We start from the raw sequence: 15,439 nt of genomic DNA, 5'->3' as shown, positions 1-15,439 counted from the left end.
ACCCACAATTAAATATGTACCATATACACATGCAAGCATGCATACATAGTCGTACTAAAGCTAACTCTCCCCGACCGCACGCTCACATCCTGCAGTCATACACTCATCATCTTACCTTGGCGTAGAGGCATTTGATCCATACATTACCATTCAAGTGAATGGCATCCATACAATAGCACGCCGTATGGACGACGAAGTAAAAACCCCCATGTTAGTACTTAAATAGCCACCTAATAGTCCTTAATTTGGGCATAAGGAAAGTGATCAATGGCATACTTTAGATTTCAAATACCTATTAATATAACTATTAGTTGCTAGAGAAGGGTTTTTGGAAAACAAAAACTTTTGTTTTAATTACACATGTGACAATTAATGTTAAATCTTGCTCTGATGCCAGCTATCGCAGAACCGACCAATTTATAAGAGTACAAGTACAATGGCAGCCCGCAAGCGGTCGCATTGTCATACTTGAACCCATATAAACTCGGTAGTCCGTCGAGTACCACGACGGGTCTCGATAAACGATTACAACAACCAAGATCGTACATGATTCAACATACATGCCACATATTACATAAAGTTCATAGATACATTTTCATCATCAGAGTACGGATAAAAGTTATTACAAACCGAGTTTGATAGATAAAGCGGAAGCAATTAAGTTCAAAAATAAAGTTTCCAACATAGTTTGATACAGTGCCAAGTAGGATCATGGTCCACAAAAGCAAAGATAGGGATTAATAAAGAAGCCTGCCCAAGGCTTACTCCTCATCCATGGCGGGATAGAAGCAACTCTTGCAATAACCATGATACACAGTGCCATCTGCAACAATGGGAAATAAAACCCTAAGTACGAGAAGGTACTCAGCTAGACTTACCCATCATAAACCAGAAATAAATTGACTCCAAGGATTATGCAAGGCTGTATAAGTGGAGATAACTTGACAACATTTTGCATAAAAGCAATTGACTTAGTTGTACAATTACGATTCCTTTATCAAGTTAATTGTAACTATCCATTTCTAGATTAGCAACTATCCTGTGCCAAACATGTGGTATATCAATTTAAAAGCATATAATAGTAACCATAGCAGGTATTGTACTTCCATATTCATTCAAACCATCATGTTCCATAACACAGTTACTACGATGTTGGAGCTAGCCAAGTTTCTCACTATCTGGGAGAGACGGCGATTCGAATCAATTTCAACAAGCTAGGAATTTATTCCTAACACAAACCCAGGCATACCGCGTGAAGGCAGCCTTAGGTCACCTTTGGTACAACTCAGGTCCACATTTCAGTGGGTCTGTACCATGCTGCATAATCTGGGACACCAGATGCCAGGATGTTCAGGCCTAGCCTGCCCTTGGGCTCAGTCTAATCGCCCCCCAGAAGGAGTGCACAACAGAATGGGTCCTAGCCTGAGTTGAGCTACTCGGCTTCACGGTCGGAACGAGTTATCCGGCCAGCTAAGTGATAGGCATGCATTCAATCTTATCAGAAGTTCCAACAATGGTATGGTCCTTGATCGGCACAGACGGAATCACATGAGTCATCCTACGCATAGACTCCGCCTGGCCTCGATTTTCTTTTACTCCATGGTTCTATTCCACGATAGCAAATATAGCCAACCGTGCTCCAGTATCCACCTATATCTCGCAGGTGATAGGACATCACCCGACTTCTACCGGTCTAAGCATGGCTAAGCATATATTCGATCCTGGACCAATACCGGTTAAAGGTGTAATATCTAGACAAGGAATGTATATGCATCAAGTGGTTAAATTCAACTCTTATAACCTAATGCATCAATCATAAGTACTTAAGTAATCATTTGTAAAATACTGGGAGACTTAGAATGCTCCAGGGCTTGCCTCGCAGAAAGGAAGTGGGGCGGTGGTCAGGACACTCCGGAAGCTCTTCAGGATTCTACTCCACGCCTTCGGGAGCTGCGACTTGAGGATTCTCCTGCTGGTCCCCTTCCTCTACCTCGTCGAATTCCAGCAACGTTATTTCTTCCTCTGATCCTAGATGCATGAATATGGCATAAGATATTGTGAATGCATATATGTTAACAAGTGCATCATGTTCTACTGAGTAGGTGCATATCTCTTCTTGATTATGTAATTAATTACTTCGACAATGCATCTACTACTTCACAAACAATAGCTACTTGTTTTACTCATAACTAGAGTTCTAATTATCCAAATGCAGTGATCCGGGACTTTCTACAAAGCTTATAAAATTACCTACAACTTTGTTATTAACCATTTTTACATGAAACATCATTTTTAACATGCAACTTATCAAACTCCAGAATCTGTCCGGAATCCTTCCAATTCGCATTACAATGTAACAATACTTCTACTTCATTTAATCATTCAAAGTTTGACAACACAAAGTCTACCACCAGTTTAAGCACACCAAATACACTCAAGAAAATATAATGGTGAAGCCCAAACTATTTATTTAAATGCCTTTATTATTTTATTTAAATACTTAGGTTAAATAATAAATATATATCAAATGTACTTCATAAATTCTCAAAAATTTATAGTGCCTTAATAATGCTATCAAAAGACTACTGTAAAAGTTTCATGCCATTTTATATAGCAAAAACATTCTATACAAAAATGACAAGGCAAAAAGGCTTACAATAGCAAAAATAGAAAACTCTAGTGAACAGTGTCAAGCAATAGATTTCCTAATTTTCTTAGCATCCATATACTACTAGGATAACGTCCAACAAATTTCATGAATATTGGATTCCTAAATAATTTATAAAAATTCATACAATGATTACCTATTTACAAAAGAAAAATATATAACTACAAATCTATGCATGCACTGATCCTCAAATTTTTACCAGAGCTCATACAAGTCAAGAATAGCTTACCACAAAAATTTCATAATTTTTGGAGCACAGGAACTCTAGATATAAAATAAACAAGTTTGCATGCATTCAAAAACACATTTCAAATCTCCATTTAAATCTTCCAAAATTTCTACTGTAAGTGTCAAGATCATATTTTTCCTAAATACTATACTTCCTAAGGAACATTACCAAATTTATTTCACAATTTTTGAAGCTACCAAATTGGAGATCTAAAAATTACAAAACAGTACAAACTCTAGAATTAAATGAACTATCCTATACTCTCACTGCCGCTGACCGGTGGGACCCGCTGGTCAGAGGACCCATGCGTCAGTGAGATGAGAACAGAGCAGCTACGCTACGCGACGGTGGCACGGCCAAAGCTCGTCGACGGCGAACTCGCCGGCAGTGACATCATCACTATGGGACCTACTCGACCTAGCGCATCTGTTGCACTACTTGGTCGGCCCTATTGTCAGCGCTAGTGCCGACGGCGGCTGTCAATGGCGGGGCGGTGGAGTCGGACGACGGTGAGACACCGGTGATGACCTTGGCGGCTCAATCAAACGTGCGTACAAGCATCTACGAACTACAGGAAACCTAGCGCATCAACTAGTGTAGCGAGAGGTGGACTGTGGCGGCATGGCCATGACGACGGGGTTGGCGGCGGGGCTCCGGCGAGCTTACGCGTGGCGCTGTGGCTTACCAAGCACCGTCAGCGAACACGGGTGGACGCAGCGGGTGGCTGGGGTGGCGGTGGAGCTGCTGTGGTGATGGAGAAGCAGGCGAGGCCAGCCGGTGACTAGCAACGGCGATGGCGGGGAGCGGCGCTGCTGCTTCGGCGCTGTGGGCGAGTGAGTGGGAGGTAGGAGAAGCAAAACGAAATGTGGCGCAGGTGAGGCTCTCGGTCGCATGCAGGGGCTTCAAATGCCATGCTCAGGCGCATCATGGCCTATGTGGTCAGGGCAACGGCGATGCGTGGCCGTGGCTGGCCACCACGCGGCGACTCTACCCTGTGCCGGTCGGCCACCGAAACGGTTGGTCAGTCGATTCAGAAACTGAATTGGATGTCTGACAGAGGGTTTTCATGTTGAATTATCTCCCGATACAAAGCCGTTCAGTGAATGATTCCAAAACAAAAGTTGTAGTCCTAAGTACCATCTACAATTCTTGTTCAATGAACTCATGTTAATTCGCAACCCAAACTGAGTAAAATCACCCCCAATGTCAGCCTGTCAGTCGGTCAGTGAACATGACTTAGAAAATTTTTTATAAGTGTTGAAATGTTTGTTTTGCTGACTCTTGTGATCCAATTTCAAACATGTTAGGAGCTGAATCATTCAATGACCCAAAAATAAAAGTTGTTCCTTATATCAAATACTACAACTTTGCTTTAGTGACCACCTCCATGCAAGGTCTCTAACACCTAGTTCAAACTTGGTCAAACATGTCACATTTAAAAGATGATACACTTCAAACTATGGCTTAATGACCTATTTACCCCTAACCATGAATATCAAAGTTGTTCATAATGATACTCTAAACATGTTTAAGCAAATTGCAAGGTCATACCATCATTTCATGTATTAGTCACTCATAGAGCTATTTAGTGCAATCACATGAAACATGACTTAAGGGCTTGATCATGGGAAGTGACATTCATGAACCATGTTCCATTTGCTAACCTAAGTATTGCCAATATATTTTTGTGACTCATATGAACCATCTACATGTATACACTCATGATCATATGCATATACACATGGAGACATGAAATAATGAGAAAAGTTGCATATGTTCAAGGAAACATGCGATAACAAGCAAATGTTGCAGATGTTTCAATCCAATGTTTCAATTGTAAATGCTTGTTTATGAATGTTTGATGCTCATGCTCATGTTATGCAAGTCAAGTTATGCAAGGCTAACACCCGAGGTGTTACATCTTGCAAGACAATGTCAGACGAAGTATGCTGCAGGATGGAGTGCTTCACAAGGCAATGCAAAGATTATCGGTGATTGACGAAATCTACTCGGATATGATGGGTATTATATGATCTGTAACTTCCTATCTCATAAACCGATCAGAATAGAAATAGCCGATCTATAACCCTACCCCTAAGCCATATAAGGCAGGTAGGGATCCCCCTCATTTTTATCGAATCATATGCAATACAATCCACAAAGACACAGGACATAGGGTATTACGTCGAGCTGACGACATGAACCTATCTAAATTGTTGTCTCTTGCACTCTGTGTCACCATCCAGTTCCCTCACACACACCTCCACTGATTCATCTACTACTATGGGCATACCCTCGGTGGACTACCGACCAGATTTCATCGACCCCATTTTCCTTGAATAATGTACCTTCGTCAATTTGAAATGTTACCGCTCCATGCGATGAAATGCTTATAACTTTGAATGGTCCATCCATTTGCTCCAAAGTTTTCCATGCCCAAATAATTTCACCCTAGAATTAAAAAGTAGTACCTTATCTCCTAGGCGAACTCCTTTTCTTGATCCTCTTGTCATGCCATCTCTTTGTTCTCTCCTTGTATATCTTGGTGTTGTGATAAGCTATTTCATGCCATTCATCAAGCTCAGAGGGTTGCATCTTTCTTTTGGTTCCTGCGGCTTCCAAGTGCATGTTCCATCGATTGATGGCCTAGTGAGCCTTGAATTCTAGCTCAACGGGTAGATAACATGTCTTTGTTGGTGGTGCTTAAGTCATATCTCTACCACCAACATTTAAACAAAATAAAACAAATATGAATAATGAGACTCAGAGTTAGGGTTTACAACTCACATTTTCCACGATTTTGGTATGTATATGTTTTGCAGAACAATACATGAAAATACACCAAAATGCGCAATCAAGAAGGCGCATTCAAGCAAAACAACAAGCAGGCCCATCCAAACTCCACACTTGGGCTAGAACACCAGCGTGAGAGCCATCTAGGCCCAGCCAGCAACCCACTAGAGCAAGGCGGTGGTGAGAGGGCCAGCCAAGGTTGTGGGCGCACTGCCCCCAGCTCCCCTCGGCCCCACCTTGCTCAGTTGGTGCAATTAATGCCCTAGGAGGCGGTTGCATGCAGTGTTTCCTAAAATACCTAAGCAAACTAACCATCTTCAAGCTATAAAAGGAGCCCCCTCCTCACATTCAAAATGATCATACACATTTGGAGAAGAAGAAGAAGGGCTACACACATTCCATTAGCTTCTAGCTAGACTAGAGTAGGGAGTGAGAGAGGAAAGAGTTAGAGGAATAGCGGAGTAGCGGTGCCCTCTACTTCTTGTACTCGGCAAGCCTTGTACATCGGGTGGACGGAGTGCCAGACTTATCGGCCCCTCTACACTTGTACCTCTATGTTCGTCTTACTACTTGGAGTAAGAAGTTTGTGTTCATCTTTTGGTTTGATCCCTTAAGTAAAGTTATCATTGTTACTACTTACTTGCAGGTTCATCGTCCGTCCTCATGATGGGTGCTCCAGTAAAGGACTCCTGATAAAGACGGAAGTTCCTGGCCAATGCTAGAGTAGTGACCAATAACATAGATGTGGTGTCTAAGCTAAAAGTCACCTCTGTTTGCCTTGTATCCCCAGGTCGAGGGGTAGGCGGCAGGTGGTGATAGCCCTATCCATTCTTTGTAATCCCCAACGTTTGGATACGGCGTAGAGCTGTAAACCGGCATCGACTGGTAGTTGCAATCCGGTGCCCGAAGTGAGTTTGTAGTATCAAAGTTATCTTTGCTTAAGGTTTCTACCCTTAGAAGAACCTCACTACCCAAGTTAACCTTCTTCCAATTCTTGTTAGGTAAACTTGCCAAGAGACTACTTACACCTCCGTTCCTCATGGAAATATGATACCCTAAATACCACGATGTGAAGTGCTACAATGGTACTTCCGTGCACTTGTGGACTTTTCTACTTACGCTAAGAAGCACCAACAAGCATTTCTGGCCCCGTTGCCAGGGAGCGGTTATTGTTTTAGTCTTTGAACCTAGTTTGCCTATGCATCCTTTGTTTTCCCTTTCTTTTCTTTTTACTCTTTTCCAATGAAGCAACCTACCATTTGAAACTTTTCTGCTCCCAAGGGTGAGTTCGTAGAACCACCACAATCCTCAAAGCCAATCACAGCTTCAAGTTATGAACTCCACCCTGGCTTTTATAGCCATGGTTTAGGAACAAGCCTTCTTAATGTTGGATTATGAAAATCCCTATCATCACTTAAGGGAGTTTGAGTAGCTCTGTGCTTGCCTGACCATTTCAGGCATGTCACAAGAAACACTTTGGTGGAAGTTGTTTCCTTTCTCACTTGATGAGAGGGTGAAGCAATGGTATGCCCAAAACATAGGGAAGATAGCTGGTGATTAGGAAGAACTAAGGAATAGATTCTATCTTGCGCTCTTCCCTATATCCTGAATCGCTTTCCTACTGTTGGCGGTCATTACCGATCAAATCCGACAGCCAATTAAGACACAAAAAGAGGAGAAACAAGTAATCTTGATCACATACGCATTTACTACTAACCAAGTTCCACATGTATTTGGAGAGCGTTATTTTGTAGGTCATAAACACAAATACATGGAATAATTCACCGAAAGCTGCTCACCAACTCTGATTTGCACAAAGGAACAAGGGAGACACCCATCAACTTAGTGCAAACCGGGCAAAACACCACATAGTAGGGATCCATGCCCAACCCATGGCCTGCCAGGTGAAGGTGGTGGCGACTAGCCATGGTCAAGGGATGGCCGACCCCTAGGGGTGAGTGACCCCCTACCGGCGCTGCTCAGCCGTGCCTCGCTCTAGCAAGGGCATGCCCCCATGCTGAGGCAGTGCATCCAATGCTTTCGCACCAAATATAGATAGAAGCACCACCTTGCTCTTCTATAAATAGAGGTGTACCCCTCCCTCTCTCAACACACTTCACTTGAGCATCACCTCACTCTCCAGTAGTAGTAGCTTTAGAGCAAGGCAAAGCTACCTTAGAGAGCTTGGCTCCTTGGAAGAAGAGACCTTTGGATATGAATAGAGATATGAGTTCTTCCAAAGTTATGCTCTCAATTGATATTTATAGTCATACTTATGAACTAGAGTATAGTTATCATGTTATAATCTTGATATATGAACTAGTCTATAGTTTATGTGTCATGAAAGTAGCACACTTAACTTTATGCTTAAACACTCATATAACTTATATAATCGGAACTAGAGCAAAGTTGAGGTGGCAGTTCATCATTGCGTTAGGTGTGCCCAAGTTCTTTACCTATCGATCCATAGGGTCGGGGACCTAGAGGGATTTTGCGTAGTTTTTGTATACGCACACGTGGTGCTTGGGTATGGAGAGATAGGTGAATGCATTGTCCCTTTCCATGGTTGAGGGTAGGCGGCAGGTGGTGATAGCCCTATCCGTCCCTTGTTATCCCCCATGTTCGACTGGGGTGTAGGTGTCTAAATTGTCACATGAGGTTGCTGGCAGACCAGTACTCGATGGCCTCCCAACCTGCTTCACACTTAGCCCTAAGACTAATTATGTAAGTTGTATGATCGTTAACTAATCTTTGTATGACTACTAGACCAATGCCTGCTCGACTAGGATTATTCTCTTATTCTTTCTTCTCTATTTTATCCTTTGAGGAATGCCAAGTGTGTGTCCACTATCTTGAAATCATCGTTCTTACCCATATTGTAAACATTAGTGTACTTGCAAGCATTATTATTCATGTTCATATCCATACTAGACTCTTAATCAAATGCCTTCCTTTGGGAAAAATATAAATAACAATACCTTGAATACTTCTAGGTGAAATGCTACAATGATAGCTCCATGCGCTTGCGGATAAATATCTAAAATTATAAAGGATCTATCAAGGCTATTACTTAGTGTCATTGCTAATCATTAGGGATGAACTAAGACATACCAACAAGCACTTCTAGCATAGTTGATGAGGATACAGACCTAGTAGCTATGCTAAGAAGTGTCAACAAGCATTTCTAGCGCTGTTGCCAGGGGATGGATTCTATCTCCATACTTGGCGATTGTGCTAAGAAATGCCAACAAGCATTTTAGGCGCCGTTGCCGGGGAAGGCATATTGATTAAAGAATCTAGTAGGACATGTTCATGATAATATACATGTAAGGTAGCCATTGTTTATGTAGGCTAACTTTGCTTGTTTTCTCCTGTTGTGGATGAAAATAGGTTAGTGTATGACCGATTACAAACTGCCGGAAAACTACATCAAAAATCCGGAGGCACCCCTAAGGAAGAAATAGTCCCGTGCCGCTTCTTCTTCTACCACTCCACCGACAGTCAAACCAGTCACCCTCACACCATCCGCTACTCCAATCATGGCCAAGATCCTCTATGACTACTCCACCCCCACTATTGCCAACATGCCAGTTGGGCCCACTATCAATGTTGGGGATGAGAACTTCGAGCTCCATACTAGCCTTATCACGATGGTGAAGGCAAACCAATTTCATGGTTTGCCAAGCAAGGACGCAAACGTGCATCTCCAATGCTTCCTCGAATTGTGCGACACGATCGTCATCAAGAATGTCGCACCTGAGAGCATCAGGCTCCGCTTGTTTCCCTTCTTCCTCTCACGGAATGCGAAGCAGTGGTTTTATGACAAGAGGGTAAACAAATAGGTTTGGTGGGGGGAGCGCATTGGAGACGTTGCCCGGTGGACAGACTAGGGGATGGGAAATAGCGCTTGTCTTCGATGATCACTGGTGACTGATCCCATGCAGGAGATTTGACTCACAGCTCGACGCTGCATCGTTCCACCCTGGTATCTTCTTGTTTCCCCTCGCCTGTGCATTTTTCTCACCGTGCGCTCACTCTCAAGGGTTCTAGAAGCGGTGGAGAGGTGATTGCTCATTGCTCATGGTTCTAAGATTTTGCTCTTGTGGAGCTGCTCGTTCTAAGATTCTATCCTATTTTAGAGTTTGTGAGATCATGCTAGTACTCCTATGAGTTCATGATCATGGGGAGTCACTGATTTACTCTTGCTGTTCCACCATTTTCGATTCCTCATGATGATTTTGAGCCATCTAGGAGCTGTTCCAACCATTCGAGGTCAAGATCGAGTTCTCTTGCTATTATGAAGCTTTCTTCGAAGAAAATTAGCAAAATTGATCATGAGTGGGAGGAGATGAATCTAGATGATTGGCTAAGCATCGATAAATTCCCACCACTTACACCAAGTTAGGGGAGACTGTTGGTGTCATTTAGGCCTTCCCAAACATTCACAGCCAGATAATGAAACTAGACATGATCATCTATATAATGAAAGAGCACCTCCTGTTGCTGCGATTGGTTCAAATTCAATTCTAATTGGAGATCTACCTATCAAATTCATATGGAACTAGCAAAGCTCAAGAGGTGATAAATTCACAAGAGAAATCAACAGAGCAGGTCATGGAGAATGTGATTCCATCTTTGATTTTTGGGAGGAAGGGGAGACAGGGGAGGAGCATCGCGGGCCACATGGGCCAAAAAAGGGAAATCAGTTATTAGGCCAGCCTAGTCTGGCTTATCCATTGAAGACCTATTTGCTCATTCCTTTTGTCCAAAGTCATAGAGGTTTGCCCGTCACACATCTAGTCCTCCATCCACTTCTCGCTAGTTCTAGATCCTCGCCGCTAGGGTTTGGGACCTGGCGGTGGATTGCTACCCGACATCAACTCATGAAATCTGGAGATTCAGGGCTCAAGAAAAGCACCTCCGTTGAGTCAATCCTCAAACACTCAACGGTAGGTCCTTCATAGAGGTCACAAAGAGCAAGATGGATTAGAAGCCGTACCAAGGGAAAGAGAATAGAGATTGGAAGAGATTCAGAGATGGTCGTCCAGTAAGGGAGGGATTCTAGGGACTAGATCGCTAGAGGCGTGATGGTTATCATGATGCTCGTGATGAAAGAGGTGGGTTCTAGAGCCAGAATCATGAGGGGTACCAAGGTCATGATGGCCGAGGTTACCCCGCAACTACCAGGAGCAGCCCAGAGTGCCCAACCATGGGTGGGATCAAGAAGATTACCAAAATCGTAAGAGGGCTGGTGATCGACAGAAGTTAGAGATGTTCGTCAAATGATAGGGGAAGATCTGAGGTATAAGCTAGAGGAGTGCTGAAAGGCGGGTTATGAACCCTTCAATCAACAAACTTGGGAATTAGGTCAGTCTTCTGGTTTGCCCATGAAGTGTTTCAACTACAATGATGATGGTCATCATAGATCCACGTGCAAGAAATTGCCCTTTTGCTATTGTTGTAGAGATACTGGGCATAAATCTGCTAATTGTCCTCTCATGTATGCAAACAAGGGCCTCACACTTTATGCTATGGGTATGCCTGGCTAGCTTTTCTATTCTTTGAATTTGCCAAAGATCAAGAAGGAGGTTAAGGAAGTAGTTGATGATTCGATTAGAGCTCTTATTTCTATTCTAGAAGGAAGGGGAACTAAACTCAGAATTAAAACTAAACTCTAGTACTTAGTTGACTCTGAATGGAATTGGGATGTCAAGCAAATTTCTGGAAGTGAGTTTATTATTAACATCCCTTTCAAGGCAATGCTAAATTTGCTGACTAAGATGCAGAAGATCAAGTTCATCACTGCTGATATAGTAGTAGTAGTGGAGGAAACTGATAGAAACCCAAAGACTTTTCAGATCCTATAGTCAGTCTGGGTTAGAGCTATTAGAATTCCTAGAGTTGCAAGAACTGAATTTGTTGTGTTAGAGTTGGCTAAATTAGTGGGGGATCTAGAAGAAGTTCATTTACCATCCTTACAGTGGAAAGCTGTCTGGGTCAAAGTATCTTGTAAGGACCTAAACAAGATCTGTGGAACTTCAGAAGTTTTTATCAACAAAACATAAAAGAAGATTTCATGGTATTACTCTGATAAGCTACCAAAACACCCCCCACTAAACCAGCTGATTGTTTTGATCTTGATGATGATGAGGTAACGGATGAGGAAGATCCAGAGTCACAAGAAAGCCATGGTTGGCTAGAATCGGGGAGAACTCCTCTAAAGGGGCCTACTAATGTGCATGAGTCTAGACCATCTAACTATCAAGGCAAGAAAGCCTAATGGGACTGTGGAGTGGATGCAAACATCATCACTAGCTAATGATCCTATCAACCCTGGTAATCAAATGCAGATTAAAGAGGCAGGCCAAACAGTTGCTGGGCTGGAAGATTTAACAAGCAAGACCGAGATAGAGGTTAATGGTCATACATCCAAGAATACAGATATTAAGGTGGATTTATTTCAAGAGATCAGTGACCTAGCTAAAAAGGTACAAAATAAACCTAGGCTCGAGAAGAATGTGACAGTGGCCTCGACAAAACATGATAAGTCCCTGACTGAGTTGGGGTTTGTGGAGTTTAATGAAACACCACAGTTTGAGATGCATAAATCTATAGAGGTGATGACAGAGGAGGAGATGCCTAAATTACAACTAGTTCATGATGTCACATCTGAACAAATGGGTACAACAAAGTATACTGTTGTGATGAACAACAATAAGGGTTTAGAGAAGGCTATGCCAACTTCTACATCTGTAAAGAGGTGCTGACAGGGGTGGAGATACCTATGCCGCAACTAGCTCAAGAAGATAGATCTAGTTAGACTGATATAGCCAAGAAGGTCACCGTAATGAGCAACAACAAGGGCTCAGAGAATGCTACACCAAATGTCAAAATTGCTCAAGTCTCACGGCACAGCTCGAGAATTCAAGATAATGGGACTACAATGTTCGAGAAAGCAATGAACAAGAAGGCTGCGGCGATGCCCAAAGGTAATTTAACAATTTCCAAACCTAGTAACACTTCTTCTAATAACATTGAGTTAGTTTCTCGAGCTTGTGGTATATATTTGGGGCAAGATGAGGAATAGTAGATTGGCCACTATTTCTCTCATTCAAGCTAGAGTTAAAGCGATGGAAGCTCTGTTGAAGGCCAGAAACAAAGTAATGTTGAGTTCTGATGATGTCTCACAATAAGATTTGGAGATTGTGAATGAGGTTTCTAACACTGATGGTTTAGAGGTTACCGATAATCAGAGATCTGACTAGGTGGAAGTTAGTGTGGAAATGAGTGGTAATTTATCCAATTCAGTTATCAAATGAAGATACTCTTTTGGAATATTAGAGGTCTAGGTAATGCAGCTCGAAGAAAACAACTGTTAAAGTTAGTGTCTTTTCATAATTTTGATTGTATATGTCTTCAAGAGACTATAAAAGCATCTTTTAGGCAAAGAGAGTTAGAAAGGTTTGCAGATCAAAGAGATATGTATTGGGGGTGGCTCCCATGCATTGGTCACTCGGGTGGTATGTTAATGGGGGTTGATAAAGTGGTGGCTTAGATTACAGAAGAAGATCATGGGGCCTACTTTCAGAGTATGAAATTGACAATGAAAGCTGATGGGTTCGAATGGTTACTTTTTAATATATATGGTCTAGCTCATGATGAAAGGAAAAGGGAATTCCTAAAGGAGATACAATTGAAGATCAGTCTTCCTTTGATTATTGGAGGTGATTTAAATCTTGTTAGGAAAATAGAAGAAAAATCGTCTGGCAATGTGGACATGGGCCTCTTGGATGCTTTTAATGAGATGATCAACGCCACTACTTTGAGGGAGCTACATAGGTTTGGGAGCAGATATACATGGTCAAATAAGCAAACACCGCCACTTTTATAGGTTCTTGATAGAGTCCTGGTGTCCAACTCTTGGGAAGACAAATTCAACTTAGCAACAGTTTTGACTGCCCCTAGGCTTGGTTTAGACCACAATCCTCTCATTGTTGACACTAGTGATACAGATAGATACTTAATGAAGTGTCACTATTTCCATTATTAGTTCACATTGGGCTAAACAAGATGACTTTTGTGATTGGGTAAAGAGCAAGTGGCCAGTCAGATTTTAGTTTGATCCTTTGGATCTTAGCACATTGTATCTGGTAAACTTAGGAAGGCTATCAAAGGGTGGGGGCAGAACATGGATGGCTATCAGAAGAGACATAAACATGAAATTATGAAAAGCATTACATAGTTAGATGAGGCAAGTGAAGTTAGAGAGAATTACTAAAACTTTTAGCTGATGAAGAAATCCAGTGGCAGCAGAAAGGGGGAGAGAAATGGTTATTAGAGGGTGACATGAATACTAGTTACTTTCACAAATGTACCAATGGAAGAAAAAGGAAAATGCACATAGCTGCCCTAGAGTAGAACGATCAGATTCTAAATACACCAAAACAGTTGAAGGAACATATTACAGACTATTATAAAAATCTATTTGGTAGAGCTGAACTGGTAGATATTCATCTAGAATCGGACATGTGGGCTGATGACTAGAGGCTATCTTCTACACAAAATAAATGGCTTGTTAGACCTTTTAGTTTAGAGGAATTAGATGTTGCTCTCAAGGAAATGAAGAACAACATGGCCCCAGGGCCTGAAGGGTTTAGCATGGAGTTCCTTAAAACTTTCTGGAGCTATATCAGGGAAGATATTAAAGAGATGTTGGATAAGCTACATAGTGGGCACTTAGAGTTGTGGCAGTTAAACTATGGAGTTATCATATTATTACCAAAGGTTAAGCCAGCCACACATATCAAGCAATTTTCGACCAACCTGCTTACTGAAAATCATCACCAAGGTTCTCACTATATGACTGACAAAGGTGGTGGACAATGCTTATCAGTCCATATCAAACTACTTTCATTCCTGGGCGTAATATTTTAGAGGGTGTAGTGATTGTTTAGGAAGTCCTTCATGAACTATGAATAACTAAAAAACCTGGAGTTATTCTGAAACTTGACTTCAAGAAGGCGTACGATAAAGTAAGCTGGCCCTTCGTTGAAGAGGTAATTAGGAGAAAAGGCTTTGATGAGTTATGGATCCATTGGATTAATTGTGTTATAAAAGGACGTAGGGTGTGTATAGATCTAAATGGTGAAGGGGGGGAATTCTTTAGGAGCTTCGAAGGTTTAAGGCAGGGAGACCCATTATCTCCTATGCTGTTTAACCTAGTGGCTGATGCTCTGTCCACTATGCTTTCTAGAGCTAGTGCTGTAGGGGTGATTCAGGGCCTTGTGCCAAATTTGATTAATGGAGGTCTAACACATCTATAGTACGCTGATGACACCGTTATTTTTCTGAGTTTTTCTTCTGAGAACCTGTTGAATATAAGACTAATTCTTTCATGCTATGAGGCAATGTCTAGAATGAAAATCAACTTTGACAAAAGTGATGTGTTCACCATGGGCCTCAGTGAGGAGGAACAATAGGAAACAGTTAGAGCTCTTAACTACAAACTTGGATCTTTCCCAATGAAATACTTAGGTATGCCTGTCAAGTGACTGCAAGGTAACCAAGGAATAGTTGAAATATGTGAGTGACAAGACTAAGAAAAGGCTTGGGTCCTGGCAGTCTAATTACCTATCATCTGGAGGGAAATCAATGTTAATTGACTCATGGTTGTCTAGCATTCCCATGTACACAATGGGTGTATACCAATTGTATGAAGGTAGCAATCAACTGCTTGACACTATTAGGTC

General features: G+C 42.0%; 1 pseudogene; it reads left to right on the top strand.

Annotated features, from left to right (window-relative positions):
- Positions 1 to 9,229: 9,229 nt before the first annotated feature.
- On the top strand, positions 9,230 to 12,457 carry LOC136499767 (uncharacterized; annotated as a pseudogene).
- Positions 12,458 to 15,439: the final 2,982 nt, after the last annotated feature.

The sequence above is a fragment of the Miscanthus floridulus genome, chromosome 13 (genome assembly GCF_019320115.1).
Source record: "Miscanthus floridulus cultivar M001 chromosome 13, ASM1932011v1, whole genome shotgun sequence".
Taxonomy (NCBI): domain Eukaryota; kingdom Viridiplantae; phylum Streptophyta; class Magnoliopsida; order Poales; family Poaceae; genus Miscanthus; species Miscanthus floridulus.
Note: the sequence above shows the minus strand (reverse complement) of the source record. Positions and strands in the feature narration are given on the sequence as shown.